We start from the raw sequence: 15,250 nt of genomic DNA, 5'->3' as shown, positions 1-15,250 counted from the left end.
GTGGGGGGGGGCGGCATGGGAGTGATACTCCTACAATCTTCTAAGTCCGAAGGACTACAACCTTCCTTCATAATTAACACTTTTAGTTCTGGTGAATCTGCACTGCACCCCCTCCAAGTTCAGTCTATCCTTCCTGAGGTTTTGTGCCCAAAGCCAAGTGCAGTGCTCCAGATAGGGTCGGACCGAGGTTCTATACAACCTGAGGGAAAACTTCCCATTGAATTCCAATCCCCTTGAGAAAAGCCAACATTCCCTTGGGCTTTTTGATTGCTTTTTGTACCTGTGCACTAGCTTTTAGTGATTGTTGTACCGGGACACCCAAATCTCATTGTTCCTTCACAGTTTGATGATGCTATATTAGGGGGCATGTAAAATGCGGGGAGATTGCAGAAGAACATGGATCGGTTGCAGAGTGGGTCGATGCAGAGTGATGAGAAGTGGTGTATGTTGGGTGGGGAAAGGGATAATAGAATTGTAGGACTCTTGACTGAGTGAAGGATCAGAGAACTAAGGGCCACTTCATAAGAGATCTAAAGTTGGCAGTTCAGGTGCAATAGGCCTAAAGGCAAATTGCATTTTGGGGGGGTAGGTGGAGGGGGAGAGACTTTCATTTTGTAGAGGCCCTTATCCTGACTATGGAATGTCCCAAATCACCAGTCTTTTGAGGCTTGGTCCCGAGTGTTTTGCAGGCAAATTGTGAACGGCAAGATCCCACGACAGCAAATTCAATGACTTGCATTTATTATTTGGGCTATATTGTATCTCTCAGCTTTATGGAAAATTAATTATTTTTGAAGCACAGTTTGTTATGTGGACAAATGCGGCAGCTATTTTGTGCGTAGCAAGGGGTCTCGAGCGTTGGGACAATTGACCAGTTAATTGTTTTTTGGTGGTGGTGGATAAAAGGAGGAATGTTGCTCAGGTCATTGGGAGATCTCACTGAATCCTCTTTGAATAGTGCCACTTGGCTTAATGTTGCACCCAAAGAACAGAACACTCAGTACTGTCGGCTGAGATTACGTGGGGCTTAAACCCACCACCTTCTGACTCTGAGGTGAGAGGACTCCACCATATGAAGATAGGTGTACAAATTGGATGCCACTGAATTTCCTCACTCTGCCCCCTTTAGTTCAATGCAAGTGTAAGAGTAAATAGATAAAAATGGCACAAGGTGTGTGGTGACCACTATGGCTTATTGAAGCGTATTCAGGGTTTGCAGTTCTTGTTCCTATAAATATTGGGACATATGGATGCGGTGGGAGTTGTTAGTTTAGCTTAACTATGTCCAGCGATACATCACTAGTAACTGGTCTCCTAAGGAGAAGCCTGGGACCTAAGGTTGCACTATCTAATGAATAGACTTCAGACAGTTTCTCTCCTTTCAACAATAACAACTTGCATTTATATAGTGCCTTTAACATCGTAAAATAGGCCAAGGTGCTTTACAGGAGCGTTATTGGTCAAAATTTGACACCGACCCACATATGGCGATATTAAGACAGATGACCAAAATCTTGGACAAAGAGGTAGGTTTCAAGGAGCATCTTAAAGGAGGAGAGGTGTTTTAGGTTTTAAAGAGCATCTTAAAGGAGGAGAGAGGGGTTTAGGGTGGGAATTCCAGAGCTTGGGGTTTGAGCAACTAAAGGCATAGCTGCCAATGGTCAGAATTTATTGCCCATATTCCCATATTTTCTGAGCCATTGGACCATCCTAATGGGGTAACGTAGTGTTACCGGGAAATGCCTGTCATTCCCCTTCATGTACTTTCATTACCGACCTTCGCCTCCTTCGATACCTGTACCACATCTGAATGGTAACATTTTGGTGTGTGGGAGACAATCCATTTCATTGTGCTTCAGTGGCTGGAGTGTTAATCATGGTCTTTAATAAGAACATAAGAAATAGGAGCAGGGGTAGGCCAGACGGCCGCTCGAGCCTGCTCCGCTATTCAGTAAGATCATGGCTGATCTGATCATGGACTCAGCTCCATTTCTTCACCCGCTCCCCATAACCCCTTATCCCTTATCGTTTAAGAAACTCGCGATTTCTGTCTTAAATTTATTCAATGTCCCAGCTTCCACAGCTCTCTGAGGCAGTGAATTCCACAGATTTACAACCCTCTGAGAAGAAATTTCTCCTCATCTGTTTTAAATGGGCGGCCCCTTATTCTAAGATCATGCCCTCTAGTTCTAGTCTCCCCCATCAGTGGAAACATCCTCTCTGCATCCACCTTGTCAAGCCCCCTCATAACCTTATACGTTTTGATAAGATCCTCATTCTTCTGAATTCCACAGTCGAGGCCTAACCTATTCAACCTTTCCTCATAAGTCAACCCCCTCATCTCCGGAATCAACCGAGTGAACCTTCTCTGAACTGCCTCCATAGCAAGTATATCCTTTCATAAATATGGAAACCAAAACTGCACGCAGTATTCCAGGTGTAGCCTCACCAATACCCTGTATAGCTGTTGCAAGACTTCCCTGCTTTTATACTCCATCCCCTTTGCAATGAAGGCCAAGATTTTATTGGCCTTCCTGATCACTTGCTGTACCTGCATACTATCCTTTTGTGTTTCATGCACAAGTATGCCCAGGTCCCTCTACTGCAGCACTTTGCAATCTTTCGCCATTTAAATAATAACTTGCTCTTAAATTTTTCTGCCAAAGTGCATGATCTCTCACTTTCCAACATTATACTCCATCTGCCAAATTTTTGCCCACTCACTTAGCCTGTCTATGTCCTTTTGCAGATTTTTTGTGTCTTCATCATACATTGCTTTTCCTCCCATCTTTGTATCATCAGCAAACTTGGCTACATTACACTCCGTCCCTTCTTCAAAGTCGTTACTATAGATTGTAAATAGTTGGGGTCCCAGCACTGATCCCTGCGGCACACCACTAGTTACTAACCAGAGAATGAACTGGTTATCTCAACTCTCTGTTCTCTGTTAGTTAGCCAATCCTCTATCCATGCTAATATATTACCCCCAACCCCGTGAACTTTTATCTTGTGCAGTAACCTTTTATGCGGCAAATGCCGCATAAAAGGTTACTGCACATCCACTGCTTCTCCTTTATCCACCCTGTAGGTTACATCCTCAAAGAACTCCAGCAAATTTGTCAAACATGACTTCTCCTTTATAAATCCATGCTGACTCTGCCTGACCTTGCTTTTCCAAATGTCCTGCTACTGCTTCTTTAATAATAGACTCCAACATTTTCCCAACCACATATGTTAGGCTAACTGGTCTATAGTTTCCTGCTTTTTGTCTGCCTCCTTTTTTAAATAGGGGTGTTACATTTGCAGTTTTCCAATCTGCTGGGACCTCTCCAGAATCCAGGGAATTTTGGTAAATTGCAACCAATGCATCCACAATCCCTGGGGCCTACTTTCAATATAGTTAGTGGTGTATTGTTGATGTAAGTCTGGGGCTCTTTTCTCTCGAAAATGGAAGACTGCAAGGTGACCTGATAGAGGTCTTTTAAAATTTATGGAAGGGTTTGTTGGTTTAGATGTGGAGAAGATGTTTCCACTTGTGGAGCAATCCAAAACCAAAGGCCCATAAATATAAGATAGTCACTAATAAATCCAGTTAGGAATTCATAAGAAATGTCTTTACCCAGAGAGTGGTGAGAATGTGGATCTCGCTACCATATGGAGTGGTGGAGGTGATAGCACAGATGCATTTAAGGGGAAGCTAGATAAGTACATGTGTTGATGGGGTGAGATGAGTAAGGATGGGAGGAATTTCATGTGGAGCATAAATATTGGCATAGACATGTTGTGCCAAAAGGCCTGTTCCTGTTTTAAAATTCTACATATTAAAAGATTTAATGGCTGCCCTGTAAGTGGACCAAAAAAGTGTATACTTTATCTACCCTCCTCTCCTCCCCCCCACCCCCACCCCCAACAAGGAGTTTGGAGCGGAGTCAAACTGTTGAAACAGAGTAGGAGTCTTCATGTGTCTGGGGAGCGCCTGATTCTGAGAGTGGCCACATTTTAAAAATAAAACGAACCATTCACAGCACTGAAATTCCTTGCTGTGATTGCACACATTCTATGACCCCTTCTCCCTTGCTCCCCTGAGAGTGAGGAGAGGAAGGAAGGAAGAAATTAAAACTCTGCTTCTCTTTTGTGCTTGTGCTAATCTTTAAGTTAGTGGGAATTACTGTAACTATCTCCACTTTGTGTTTGAGATACAACTACGTGCAATTTGCCTTACAACAGCTGGTATATCTTAGAATCTGTAGTCAGTTCTTTACTTGGATTCTGTAAGCAAACAAACAGTGTTGAATGTATGGCGATAGGTCTAACCCTCTTAAAGCACAGTTAACATCGTGGTTGAAGCAGACAGCATTGCATTTAAGGGGAGGCTTGAGAAGTGAATAGAGGGCTATGGGGAGAAGAGGTAATTAGTGGGAGGAGGCTTATATGAAGTATAAACACCGGCATAGACCAAACGGTCTGATACTGTGCTGCAGTTTCTATGTATTAGTATTAGGCAGACCCTCATATCGAGGATGACCTGCTTCAACACCAAAAAGGAAGAGTTCACAGGTTTCAATGAGGGACTTGACATTCTAGGTCCCGAACTACATACTGAAGGGTGGAAGATGCCTGTGCATGGATTATTTTAATGTGTGGTGGCCGTTGCACACCAGCCACCACACAGGCTTGACAGAGTTAGGTCTTGATCCAGTGGCAAGGGTTAACCAAGACGACTGGAGACCAAGCTCTGCTGCACAGTCCTAACGCCGCACGCATGCTCCTACTATCCATAGATCGCAGTGTGGGTTGGCCCATGCTGCCTTGGGGCCCTTGCTGCTCCTGGGCCCTGATCTCACTGCTCCTCCGGCCCGATCAAAAATGGAGCAGTCAGAAATAGGACATCAATTAGTCTCCTCTTATCTTGGAGACATCAAACATCAAATGGAATTTTAGATTCTATGTAATATCCATCTAAAAGCATGCACAGCTGATACTTCCATTTGGCTTTAACATGGGGACATTGGCGATGGTCCATAGTAGGGCACTTTGCTGCCGTGGCCACTATCATCTCTTCTGCTCAGTATACTTTTATTTAAAGTTCATGACCTATTTTGAAAAGGCTCTCCATTTAATTTAGCCAGGCGTAGTGTTTAGTCTATTATCAAATACTCAATATTTATATAATATCTTTGATCATATCCCTTTTTCAGATCTTTTTAGTTGTCTGCCAATATAACAGTACAGCAGATGCCTTAATAAAGCTGGGCCTTGAATTGTATACTACAGTAAGATCATTTGATCTCCATGCGTCTCTCACACACACCATCAATCTTCGCAATGAAGCAGCAACCAGTTCTGTGTATGACATTCAGTCCAAAAATGTTTCAAATTCCCAAGAGAACAACAGAAGGCCGAATTTAACAACAACCAGAATTTTGGCCGAATGGAGAAGACTAAAATTTGTTGCATTTTTTGAAGATCCTCTTCGAGACTGTCTTGCATGTGGATTTAGTTCAAATGTAATTTGATGAAGGGGGGAAAAAAAATATTTACTGGAAACCCAATGAATATTATCTTACTGTAATATTGAATTCAAGGCCCAGCTTTATTAAGGCATCTGCTGTACTGTTATATTGGCAGACAACTAAAAAGGTCTGAAAAAGGGATCTTATGATCAAAGATATTATATTATACATCTCAAAATTTCTTCTATAAAATTTCCCATGTCAAATTGAATTTCTAAGCGATTATGTCTTCTTTGTGGTTGAATTAGATGTTTGGGTTTTGCGCTGATTTGAGTAAAATCTGCTTCCGCCCACCCCCACACACAAGCTTTGGATGCTGGGACAATTAGAGCTTTCAAGAAGAAGATAGATTTTTGTTGGGTAAAAATATGGAGATTAGGTGGGTAAATGGAGTTGAGGTACAGATCAGCCATGATCTCATTGAATGGCGGAGCAGGCTCGAGGGGCTGAATGGCCTCCTTCTGTTCCTATGTTCCTTTCCCACAACCTTTGTGTCTTCTGTGATGCTGAAACTGTTTCTATTTCTACTCGTGTCCAATCTCATTACATTGACCTCTGACCTCTGCAATTTTATTAAAAATAAGAATCTGCCTTTAATATTCCTACAGCAAAAACATCTTGTTTGGAACCTGTTCGACCTCCATGTTTCAAGCAGTGTCCAGTATTCTTGTTAATATTCATTGGGCTTCCAGTAAATATTCCTCCCCACCCCCCCCCCCCCCCCCCCCCCAATCAAATTACATTTGAACTAAATCCACATGCAAGACAGTCTCGAAGAGGATCTTCAAAAAATGTAACAAATTTTAGTCTCCTCCATTCGGCCAAAATTCTGGTTGTTAAATTCGGCCTTCTGTTCTCCTGGGAATTTGAAACATTTTTGGACTGAATGTTCCTTTATCAAATTTGCCAGTTTTTAATGTAAATGTCTACTGTTTACCCGGGGTTCTTACTCAACTTTAAGTCTCATTCCCACACACACCCAGGAGTATGAAGCATTCTGGATTAGCTGTGATTTTATGCATTGAATAACATTGTTCCAGTGTGTTCACCCCAGTCAGAACTGTCTGGAAATTCTGCAGTTTTCCCATCTATAGCTGCACCAGTTTCAATTGTTTCTCTGTCTTTCCTTATCTCTTCCCTTTTCCCGCCTGAACTCTGTGTTCCTCCGACTCATGTGCATCCCCCTCTCCCTTCACCCGACCATTGCCGGCTGTGCTTTCAGCTACCTGGGCCTGCAGTCTGGAATTTGCTTGCTAAACCTCTTCACCTCTCTCTCTCTCCTCCTTTGACCCTCCTTAAAACCAATCTTAGGAGTCCCCTCTGCATGATCTACGACCCTCCCCCAGCCCGGACCTCACTCAAGTGTTCATCTTTGTGCATGAGTCTAGGTGCTAACATTGGCCCACTTGCATGTTCCAGCAGAGCAGGTCACCAGTCGTCTTGGTTAATCCTTGCCACTGGACCAAGACCTAGCTCTGTCAAGCCCATGTGGTGTGCAATGGCCACCACATGTTTTTTTTTTTAAAATCCACGCACAGGCATCTTCCACCCTTGAAGATTTAGTTTGTGACCTGGAATTTTATTAAGACACCTGTGAACTTTTTGACGTGGAAGCAAGTCATCCTCGATTTGAGGGACTGCCTGTGATGATGATGATGTTGCATGTTCCAGCAGGAGTCACTGAGTAACTCTTGAGTTGGACCCTGGCTCTTGTCCCATTGTGCTGTTACCCCAATAGCTGAGCTCAACTAACTCGGTTCAAACCAAGGGCTGAACCTGAGGCTGTTCTTTTCTGCATTCCTTAATGGCACACTAGTCAAAAATGCACTCGCTTGGCCATTAGGGAAGTCCTTCAGACACTCTAATCAAATGCACCGGTGTACTAAACTAGAGTAAAAACCTTTTTGAAATCTGCGCATCTTCCTAACACTTGCCCATTTAGGAATGTAAACACTGGTTTGTGGCTGCTAAATGACTCCCTTGCTTTTTCTGCAATGGTTTTTCCATCTCGTAGTGACCATTTTTGCACACTCTCTGTTTATCCGTCTGTGTACTGTCATGTAGCATTTACAACTTGGCAGGATATTTGGATTAACTTGCTACGGCCCTAGAAAACTTTGTTCGCTTGGCTGACTCTTTGTAACTGTTTGCAAACCAGACACTGGGGACTTCAGTTGCTGGGGCTTGCGACTGCTTTTCATTGTATTCAAAGTTTAAAGTGGGATGGGAATTTGCCCAAAGATTGACATGCTACCCTGTGAAACTTTTTATCAAACTGTCCCTGCTTGAGAGTGATGATTGTGTGTGTTGTGTGTTGTTGGATTTCCAATCTGTAACCATAAAATGTAGCTACAGTTCTGGTACTGATTCTCATTTCGAAACTCTTGCAAATTGCTGTTGGGATCAGTCAGGTTGGGATGGGGCAGGTGCTTTTGGAGGTTGCTCTGGATGCCTGGAATGGGAGTTAGGTTTGTGACCATGGTCTTCTGAGCATTGGGGTTGGGAGGGCGGTTGCCCAGCAGTGCAACTTTGGGGCTGCCTCCTACCCAGCAGTGGTCCTTGCCAGCGTCCAGTGCTGTGGGATTAGAAGGAGCCTCTGGGCAATGGTGGTTAATGGGCCTCTAATAATGCTGCATGCAGTTTCTGAGTTTTGTTGCGGTGATGATCCAACGAACCTTCTCTGGGTACTCTCAAGTGAAGCCAACTCTTAAGCAGCAAGAGGCTTGAAACAGATTCCTGTGGGAATCCTGGAGGCCACCTTTGGAAATCTCTATCCCAGAGGGCAGTGGATGCTCAGCCGTTGAGTATTTTCAAGAGTGAGATCAATAGATTCTTGGGCACAAAGGAAATCCAGGGTTATGGGGATAAGTGGAGTTGATATAGAAGTTCAGCCATGATCTTATTAAATGGCAGAGCAGGCTCGAGGAGTAGTATAGCCTACTCTTGCGTTACAACAGTGATTACACTCCAAAAGTACTTTATTGGCTGTAAAGCGCTTTGAGACGTCTGGTGGTCGTGAAATGCAAGTTTTTCTTTCTTTTTCTTTCTTGCTCATATTTCCTGTGTTATGTTCAGAAGACCCTCTTGCTAGATGCTGGTGCACAGCTCATGTGCTCAATGGCACCAGACAGTGGGGTCTTAGTTTTGAGAGAGAGAGACTATTTCATTTGGATAGTTGGATAAAGGAATAAAAGAAAGACTTGGATTTATATAGTGCCTTTCATGACCTTGGGATGTCCCAAAGCACTTTACAACCAATTTGGAGTGTAGTCACTGTTGTAATGTAGGAAATGTGGCAGCTAGTTTGCACACAGCAAGGTCCCACAAACAGCAATGTGATAATGACCAGATAATCTGTTTTTGTGATGGGTCACAGGGGAGAACTCTCCTATTCATCTTCGAAATAGTGCCATGGGATATTTTCCGTCCATCTGCGAGGGCAGACAGGGACCTTCACTTAATGCCTCATGCAAAAGACAGTATCTCGGTTTAATAACCGGCAAACTCGAAGAAAGTCATTAAATCTCATCCTAGTAAAGTCTGAGCGACAGTAGTTGGGGAAATTGTAGTTTCAAGACCATTAAATTGAGATTGGGAAATTCGCGTCAGCCTGAGTTTGTTGTACATCAAACCCCACGAAGAGCAGGAAGGCCTCGGAACCACTAGATTTTATGTAGGAAGAGTTGAATAGATTGAGGGTGATTATGTCCTGAGTGGCTGTGGTCTCCAGGATTCCCACGGGAATCTGTTTCGATTCGAATCTATTGCTTACAGAGTTGGCCTCATTTGAGGGTATTGTAAATGAAATGTCAAGTTACCCGATGATGCCAAAAGTGAAATTGAGAACACTGCAATAAAGCAGCTGTGTGGCCCGCAGTTCTGCAAATGCATTTAGTAAATACATAAATGAATAAGGAAGGGGGAAAGAAAAATGCTGACACAAAAGGAGGATTGAAAAGCAGCATGCAATATTTATACCTAATCCATTACACACGGAGTCCAGGCCGAATATGCGCTTTTCACGTGAGTCAGTTTTGGCGGTGGGGATAATTAGACAGTTGTGTGCCAATCTAATTCTGTCCCTGCTTTAAAATCACACATTCTGTCTTTGTTTCATATCTGCATTATAAAATCCTATGTCAACATTTATAATGGCAACTCCCTATGTGAACTTGTCACACTGCAACTACAGCCTCCCACCAGTGGAGGAGCAAGCTGCCCTGTCCAGTTTACATTGGCAGTTTCCATTATAAATGTGAATATAAACATTTATAATCATAGAGTGCACAGTGTGCTAATTAGCTCAAAAATTAGGATTCACTAAAAAATCTTAAAGGGTGTCAGAGGCACATAATCTAGGCTGACAGTCCTAGTATAGTATTGTAGGAGTGCTGCACTGTTGGAGATGCCGTCTTTTCGATGAGATGTTAACCTGAAGCTCCATTTGCATCTCTTGGGTGGACCTACATCCTATGGCACTATTTCAAAGAAGAGCAGGGGAGTTCTCCTTGGTTTCCTGGGCAATATTTATCCCTCAACCGCTAAAATAGATAATCTTATTGCTGTTTATGGGATTTTGCTGTGCATATTTGCTCCAGAATTTCCCTACATTACAACAGTGATTGCACCTTGAAAATGCTTCATTGGCTGTGAAGCATTTTGGGACATCCTGAGATTGAAAGGTGTCCTATCAATGCAAACATAGAAATGTAGAAAATAGGTGCAGGAGTAGGCCATTTGGCCCTTCGAGCCTGCACCACCATTCAATAAGATCATGGCTGATCATTCCCTCAGTACTCCTTTCCTGCTTTCTCTCCATACCCCTTGATCCCCTTAGCTGTAAGGGCCATATCTAACTCCCTCTTGAATATATCCAATGAACTGGCATTAACAACTCTCTGCGGTAGGGAATTCCACAGGTTAACAACTCTGAGTGAAGAAGTTTCTCCTCATCTCAGTCCTAAATGGCCTAACCCTTATCCTAAGACTATGTCCCCTGGTTCTGGACTTCCCCAACATCGGGAACATTCTTCCCGCATCTAACCTGTCCAGTCCCGTCAGAATCTTGTATGTTTCTATGAGATCCCCTCTCATTCTTCTAAACTCCAGTGAATAAAGGCCCAGTTGATCCAGTCTGTCCTCATATGACAGTCCAGCCATCCCTGGAATCAGTCTGGTGAACCTTTGCTGCACTCTCTCAATAGCAAGAACGTCCTTCCTCAGATTAGGAGACCAAAACTGAACACACCATTCCAGATGAGGCCTCACCAAGGCCCAGTACAACTGCAGTAAGACCTCCCTGCTCCTATACTCACACCCCCTAGCTATGAAGGCCAACGTACCATTTGCTGCCTTCACCGCCTGCTGTACTTGCATGCCACCATTCAATGATTGATGAACCATGACACCCAGGTCTCGTTGCACCTCCCTTTTTCCTAATCTGCCTTCGTGTTTTTGCCCTCAAAATGGATAATCTCGCATTTAGCCCAATTATATTGCATCTGCCATGCATTTGCCCACTCACCCAACCTGTCCAAGTCACCCTGCAACCTCTTAGCGTCCCCCTCACAGCTCACACCGCCACCTAATTTAGTGTCATCTGCAAACTTGGAGATATTACACTCCATTCCTTCATCTAAATCATTGATGTATATTGTAAATAGCTGGAGTCCCAGCACTGAGCCCTGTGGCACCCCACTAGTCACTGCCTGCCATTCTGAAAAGGACCCGTTTATCCCGACACTCTGCTTCCTGTCTGCCAACCAGTTCTCTATCCACGTCAATACATTACCCCCAGTACCATGTGCTTTGATTTTGCACACCAATCTCTTGTGCGGGACCTTGTCAAAAGCCTTTTGAAAGTCCAAATACACCACATCCACTGGTTCTCCTTTGTCCACTCTACTATTTACATCCTCAAAAAATTCCAGAAGATTCGTCAAGCATGATTTCCCTTTCATAAATCCATGCTGACTTGGACTGATCCTGTCACTGCTTTCCAAATGCGCTGCTATTTCATCCTTAATGATTGATTCCAACATTTGTTAGTTTGCTCTCTTTCGCTCGCTCGCTCACTCGTCTTTTTTCTCCCGACTGATAGCTATGCTTTGCTGCAGTGTTTGCTTTTAATTGCTGATCATTCTCTCAATACGGCAGAAAGATGATTTGAGTCTTGACCTCTCGAAGAAATTTTCCACAACTGTTTTAAAATTAATGCTGGCTGCAAGGGGCAGTTAAAAATATCCGCATAAAAGATTCGGCATGTGAAGCTTTAGAGATAGTGTTAAGGGTCAGTGGAGTGTTCCAGTGCCCTGTTTCAGTGTACATGCCGCTTTGCTAATGGTCCCTCTGCCTCTGAACCTGTACTGGAATTAGATCCTCTGATTCTCCACTGGCCAAGCTTATGGATGCCACACAGGTGCATTCTATTCTACATCAGCAAGTAGAGCTACTGGTGCGCACGTTCTGTATACATGTGCTGTAGAGAATAAGACAAGAATACCCTCTGGAAAGGGACTAATTTGACAGAGTATTGCTCGGTAATAACCTCTGGAGTAAACCCACCAACTGGGTTTATTGCTGCAGTGATCAGGTTTTCACTCCCTTTTGTTGTTTCTGTCACGGAGCACAAAGACAAGAGAATCATTGGATCTTGCAGCACAGAAGGAGGCCATTTGGCCTACCTTGCCTGTGCTGTCTCTTTGAAAGAGCTATCCAATTTAGTCCCATGCCCCAGCTTTCCCCCCATAACCCTGTAAATGAGTCCACTTCAGGTACATGTCCAACTGCCTTTTCAAAGTTCCTATGGAATCTGATTCCACCACCCATTCAGAGTGCAGTTTCCCTTTAGTTCTTTTGCTAATTATTTTAAATCTGTTTCCGCTGGTTTCCGACCCAGTTGCCAGAGGAAACCGTTTCTCCCTACTTGCTCTATTGAAACCCCATCATAATTTTGAATACTTCGATTAGATCTCCCTTCTCTGCTCTAAGGGGAACAATCCCGGCTTCACCAATCTCTCGACATAACTGAAGTCCCTCATCCCCCTGGTATCATCCTGGTGACCCTCATCTGTGCCCTCTCCAAGGGCTTGACATCCTTCCTAAAGTATGGTGCCCAGAATTGTGTACACTACTCCAGCTGAGGCCTAACCAGTGATTTGTAAAGGTTTAGCATAACTTCGTCTTTTTAATTCAATATCCCGAGTTACAAAGCCTAGTGAGATATGCTTTCTTAACTGCCTTCTCAACGTGTCCTGTCACCTTCAAAGATTTGTGAATAAGCACCCCCGGGTCCCTCTGGCTCTGGCACATGCCTCAAAATAGCACCATTTAGATTATACTGCCTTTCCATGTTGATCCTCCCAAAGTGCATCACTTCACACTTATCCACATTAAATTGTGTGTGCCCATTTCAGACACGAGTAGGCCCTAAAGCCTGCTCTGTCATGTGTTGGGCATGACTGCTCTTTTCTTCTTCCAGTTCCTTGCCTTTTAATTCTCATACTTTCCAATAAGTCTCTGTTATGTTCAGAATAACTCTACAAGACTGTATGCTGTAAGCTCAAACTGATGTGATCTTCGTCTCTTTAATCAAACTCCAGAGTGCTGAAGCAGCGTGGCAGACAACCTTTTATACTTGCTTGCACGGGGTGTGCAGGTGACCCTTGAGTCTCCAACAGGTGCGCCCCCTGGTTGCAAGTCTTACACAATTATAAAGTTTGCATAAATAACAGTCTCTCTCTCTCCATTTTTAAATGCCTCAATTAATTCTGCATCTATGGCCTTTAGGAACAGTGCCTTCTCCACGCTCCTAATCCTTTTTGTGAAGGAATGCTGTTCCTTGTTGATTTAACCAGCTTAGTTCTAGTTCTGATTCTGCACCATCTTTCTGGATTCCACAACTAGAGGGAAGAGATGTTCCCCACCTACCCTCAATTCCCTTCATTATTTGAAACACCTCCATCAGATCTCTCCTTGACCAACTTAACCCAAATGTTACTCGATCTTGTCGTAACGCAAGTCCCTTTGTGCTGGCTTTCACTGAGGTGTGGTGCCCAGACTGAACATACTATTCCAAGTGAAGTTTGATCAGCGCTCGAACTACAGTGGTAATGTGCAAGAATTAATGTCAGCTCTCGGGACTTGAGCACATAAATCTAGGCTGACACTCGAGTGCAGTACTGAGGGAGTGCTACACTGTTAGAGGTGCTGTCTTTCGGATGAGACGTTAACCCGAAGCCCCGCCTGCCCCCTCAGGTGGCTGTAAAAGATCCCATGACACTATTCTGAAGAGCAGCAGGGGAGTTATCCTCGGTGTCCTGGCCAATATTTACCCCACAATCAACATAACAAAAACAGATTATCTAGTCAATATTACATTGTTGTTTATCACAATGCCGTGTTTCCCACATTACAAAAGTGACTACACTCCAAAAGTACTTCATTGGCTGTAAAGTGCGTTGAGATGCCTGGTGGTCGTGAAAGGCGCTATATAAATATAAAAGTATTTTATTTTAATGCTTTAAGATTAGAAATCCAAATTTTGGAAACAGACTCGGGTTATAGAGAGATGAACAAATAGAAAATCCCACCATTACAATTGGTGTCGTAAATGTATCAGTTTACCTTTTTGTTTATCCAGGGTTTAATATAATTTTTGTTAAGTTGTGTGACAACCAACCCAGAACAAGAAGAAAAACAGTCCAACGGGCTGAGTGAAGGGCCGTGTTGGATGATGACCTTTATCCTCTTGGTTTGGCAGAGGTCAAGAAATGGCCAGCAGCATATGTGTGTGGATCACTACTTTAATTTCTAAAGATGCATGTGCAATTGTAACCTGGTCATCGGTTTAGTTGTCTCTCTGTGCATTAACTTGTTTTTGGAATTGTAAGAGCCCAGCATTTAGTTGACTTAATTCAGTCTACATTAGTAGCTCTGTTTGCAAAGTGAGTCACATGGATTCCAGTCCGCGTGACATAATGACAGTTGCATGCTTTCAATTTAAATCTATGGGATTGCTGAAAAGTGTCTCTGTTCCAGAAGTTAGTTGGACCATTGGGTCAAGTTCAAACTTCTCTTCTGCCAATCTGGCTCTTGGAGCTGGTTGTGTCTTCTGAGTTCTCTGCATTTGTCTATTGGGAATTTTTGTTCAACTGTTACTAAATTAATGTCCCAATTTTGCAAGATATCTCTGAATTGAACTCGTTTTTGACTCTGCTTATCTCTTGCAGTGATTTCCTTTTTGTTCCTAAAATGGTTTGCCTGTATCTAACTCGCACCAAATCCCATTCACCCATCACCCATAATGTAGCTGACCTACATTAGCACCCACTCCGGCAGCACCTCGATTTTTAAAAATTCTCATCCTAGTTTACTAATCCCTCCATGGCCATGCCCCTACCCTCCCTATCACTATAACTCCTCCAGCCCTACAATCCTCCGAGATCTCTGTGCTCCTCCAATTCTGGCCTCTTGTGCAGCCCAGATTTTCTTTGCTCCACCATTGGTGGCTGTGCCTTCAGCTGCCAAGGCCCTGAGCTTTGGAATTTTCTCCCTGCACCTTTCCGCCTCTCTACCTAATATCTCCTTGTGTGTGGCTCAGTGTCAAATTTTGTTTCATAGTGCTCATGTGACGCACCTTGGGATGTTTTACTATGTTAAAGGCACTATATAAATACAAGTTGCTGTTGCTTCTCTCATTGGGTCTCTTGGATATCTGAGTCTAACCGTCTCATCAT

General features: G+C 43.5%; 1 protein-coding gene across 1 annotated transcript in view; it reads left to right on the top strand.

Moving 5' to 3' along the window:
- The window catches only part of LOC139273264 (A-kinase anchor protein 12-like), an 86,986-nt gene that overhangs the window by 947 nt on the left and 70,789 nt on the right, over positions 1 to 15,250 (top strand). The window lies entirely within an intron of this gene.

This window comes from Pristiophorus japonicus, chromosome 9 (genome assembly GCF_044704955.1).
Source record: "Pristiophorus japonicus isolate sPriJap1 chromosome 9, sPriJap1.hap1, whole genome shotgun sequence".
In the NCBI taxonomy this organism is placed as follows: domain Eukaryota; kingdom Metazoa; phylum Chordata; class Chondrichthyes; family Pristiophoridae; genus Pristiophorus; species Pristiophorus japonicus.
This window is presented reverse-complemented; position numbering and strand designations above follow the sequence as displayed.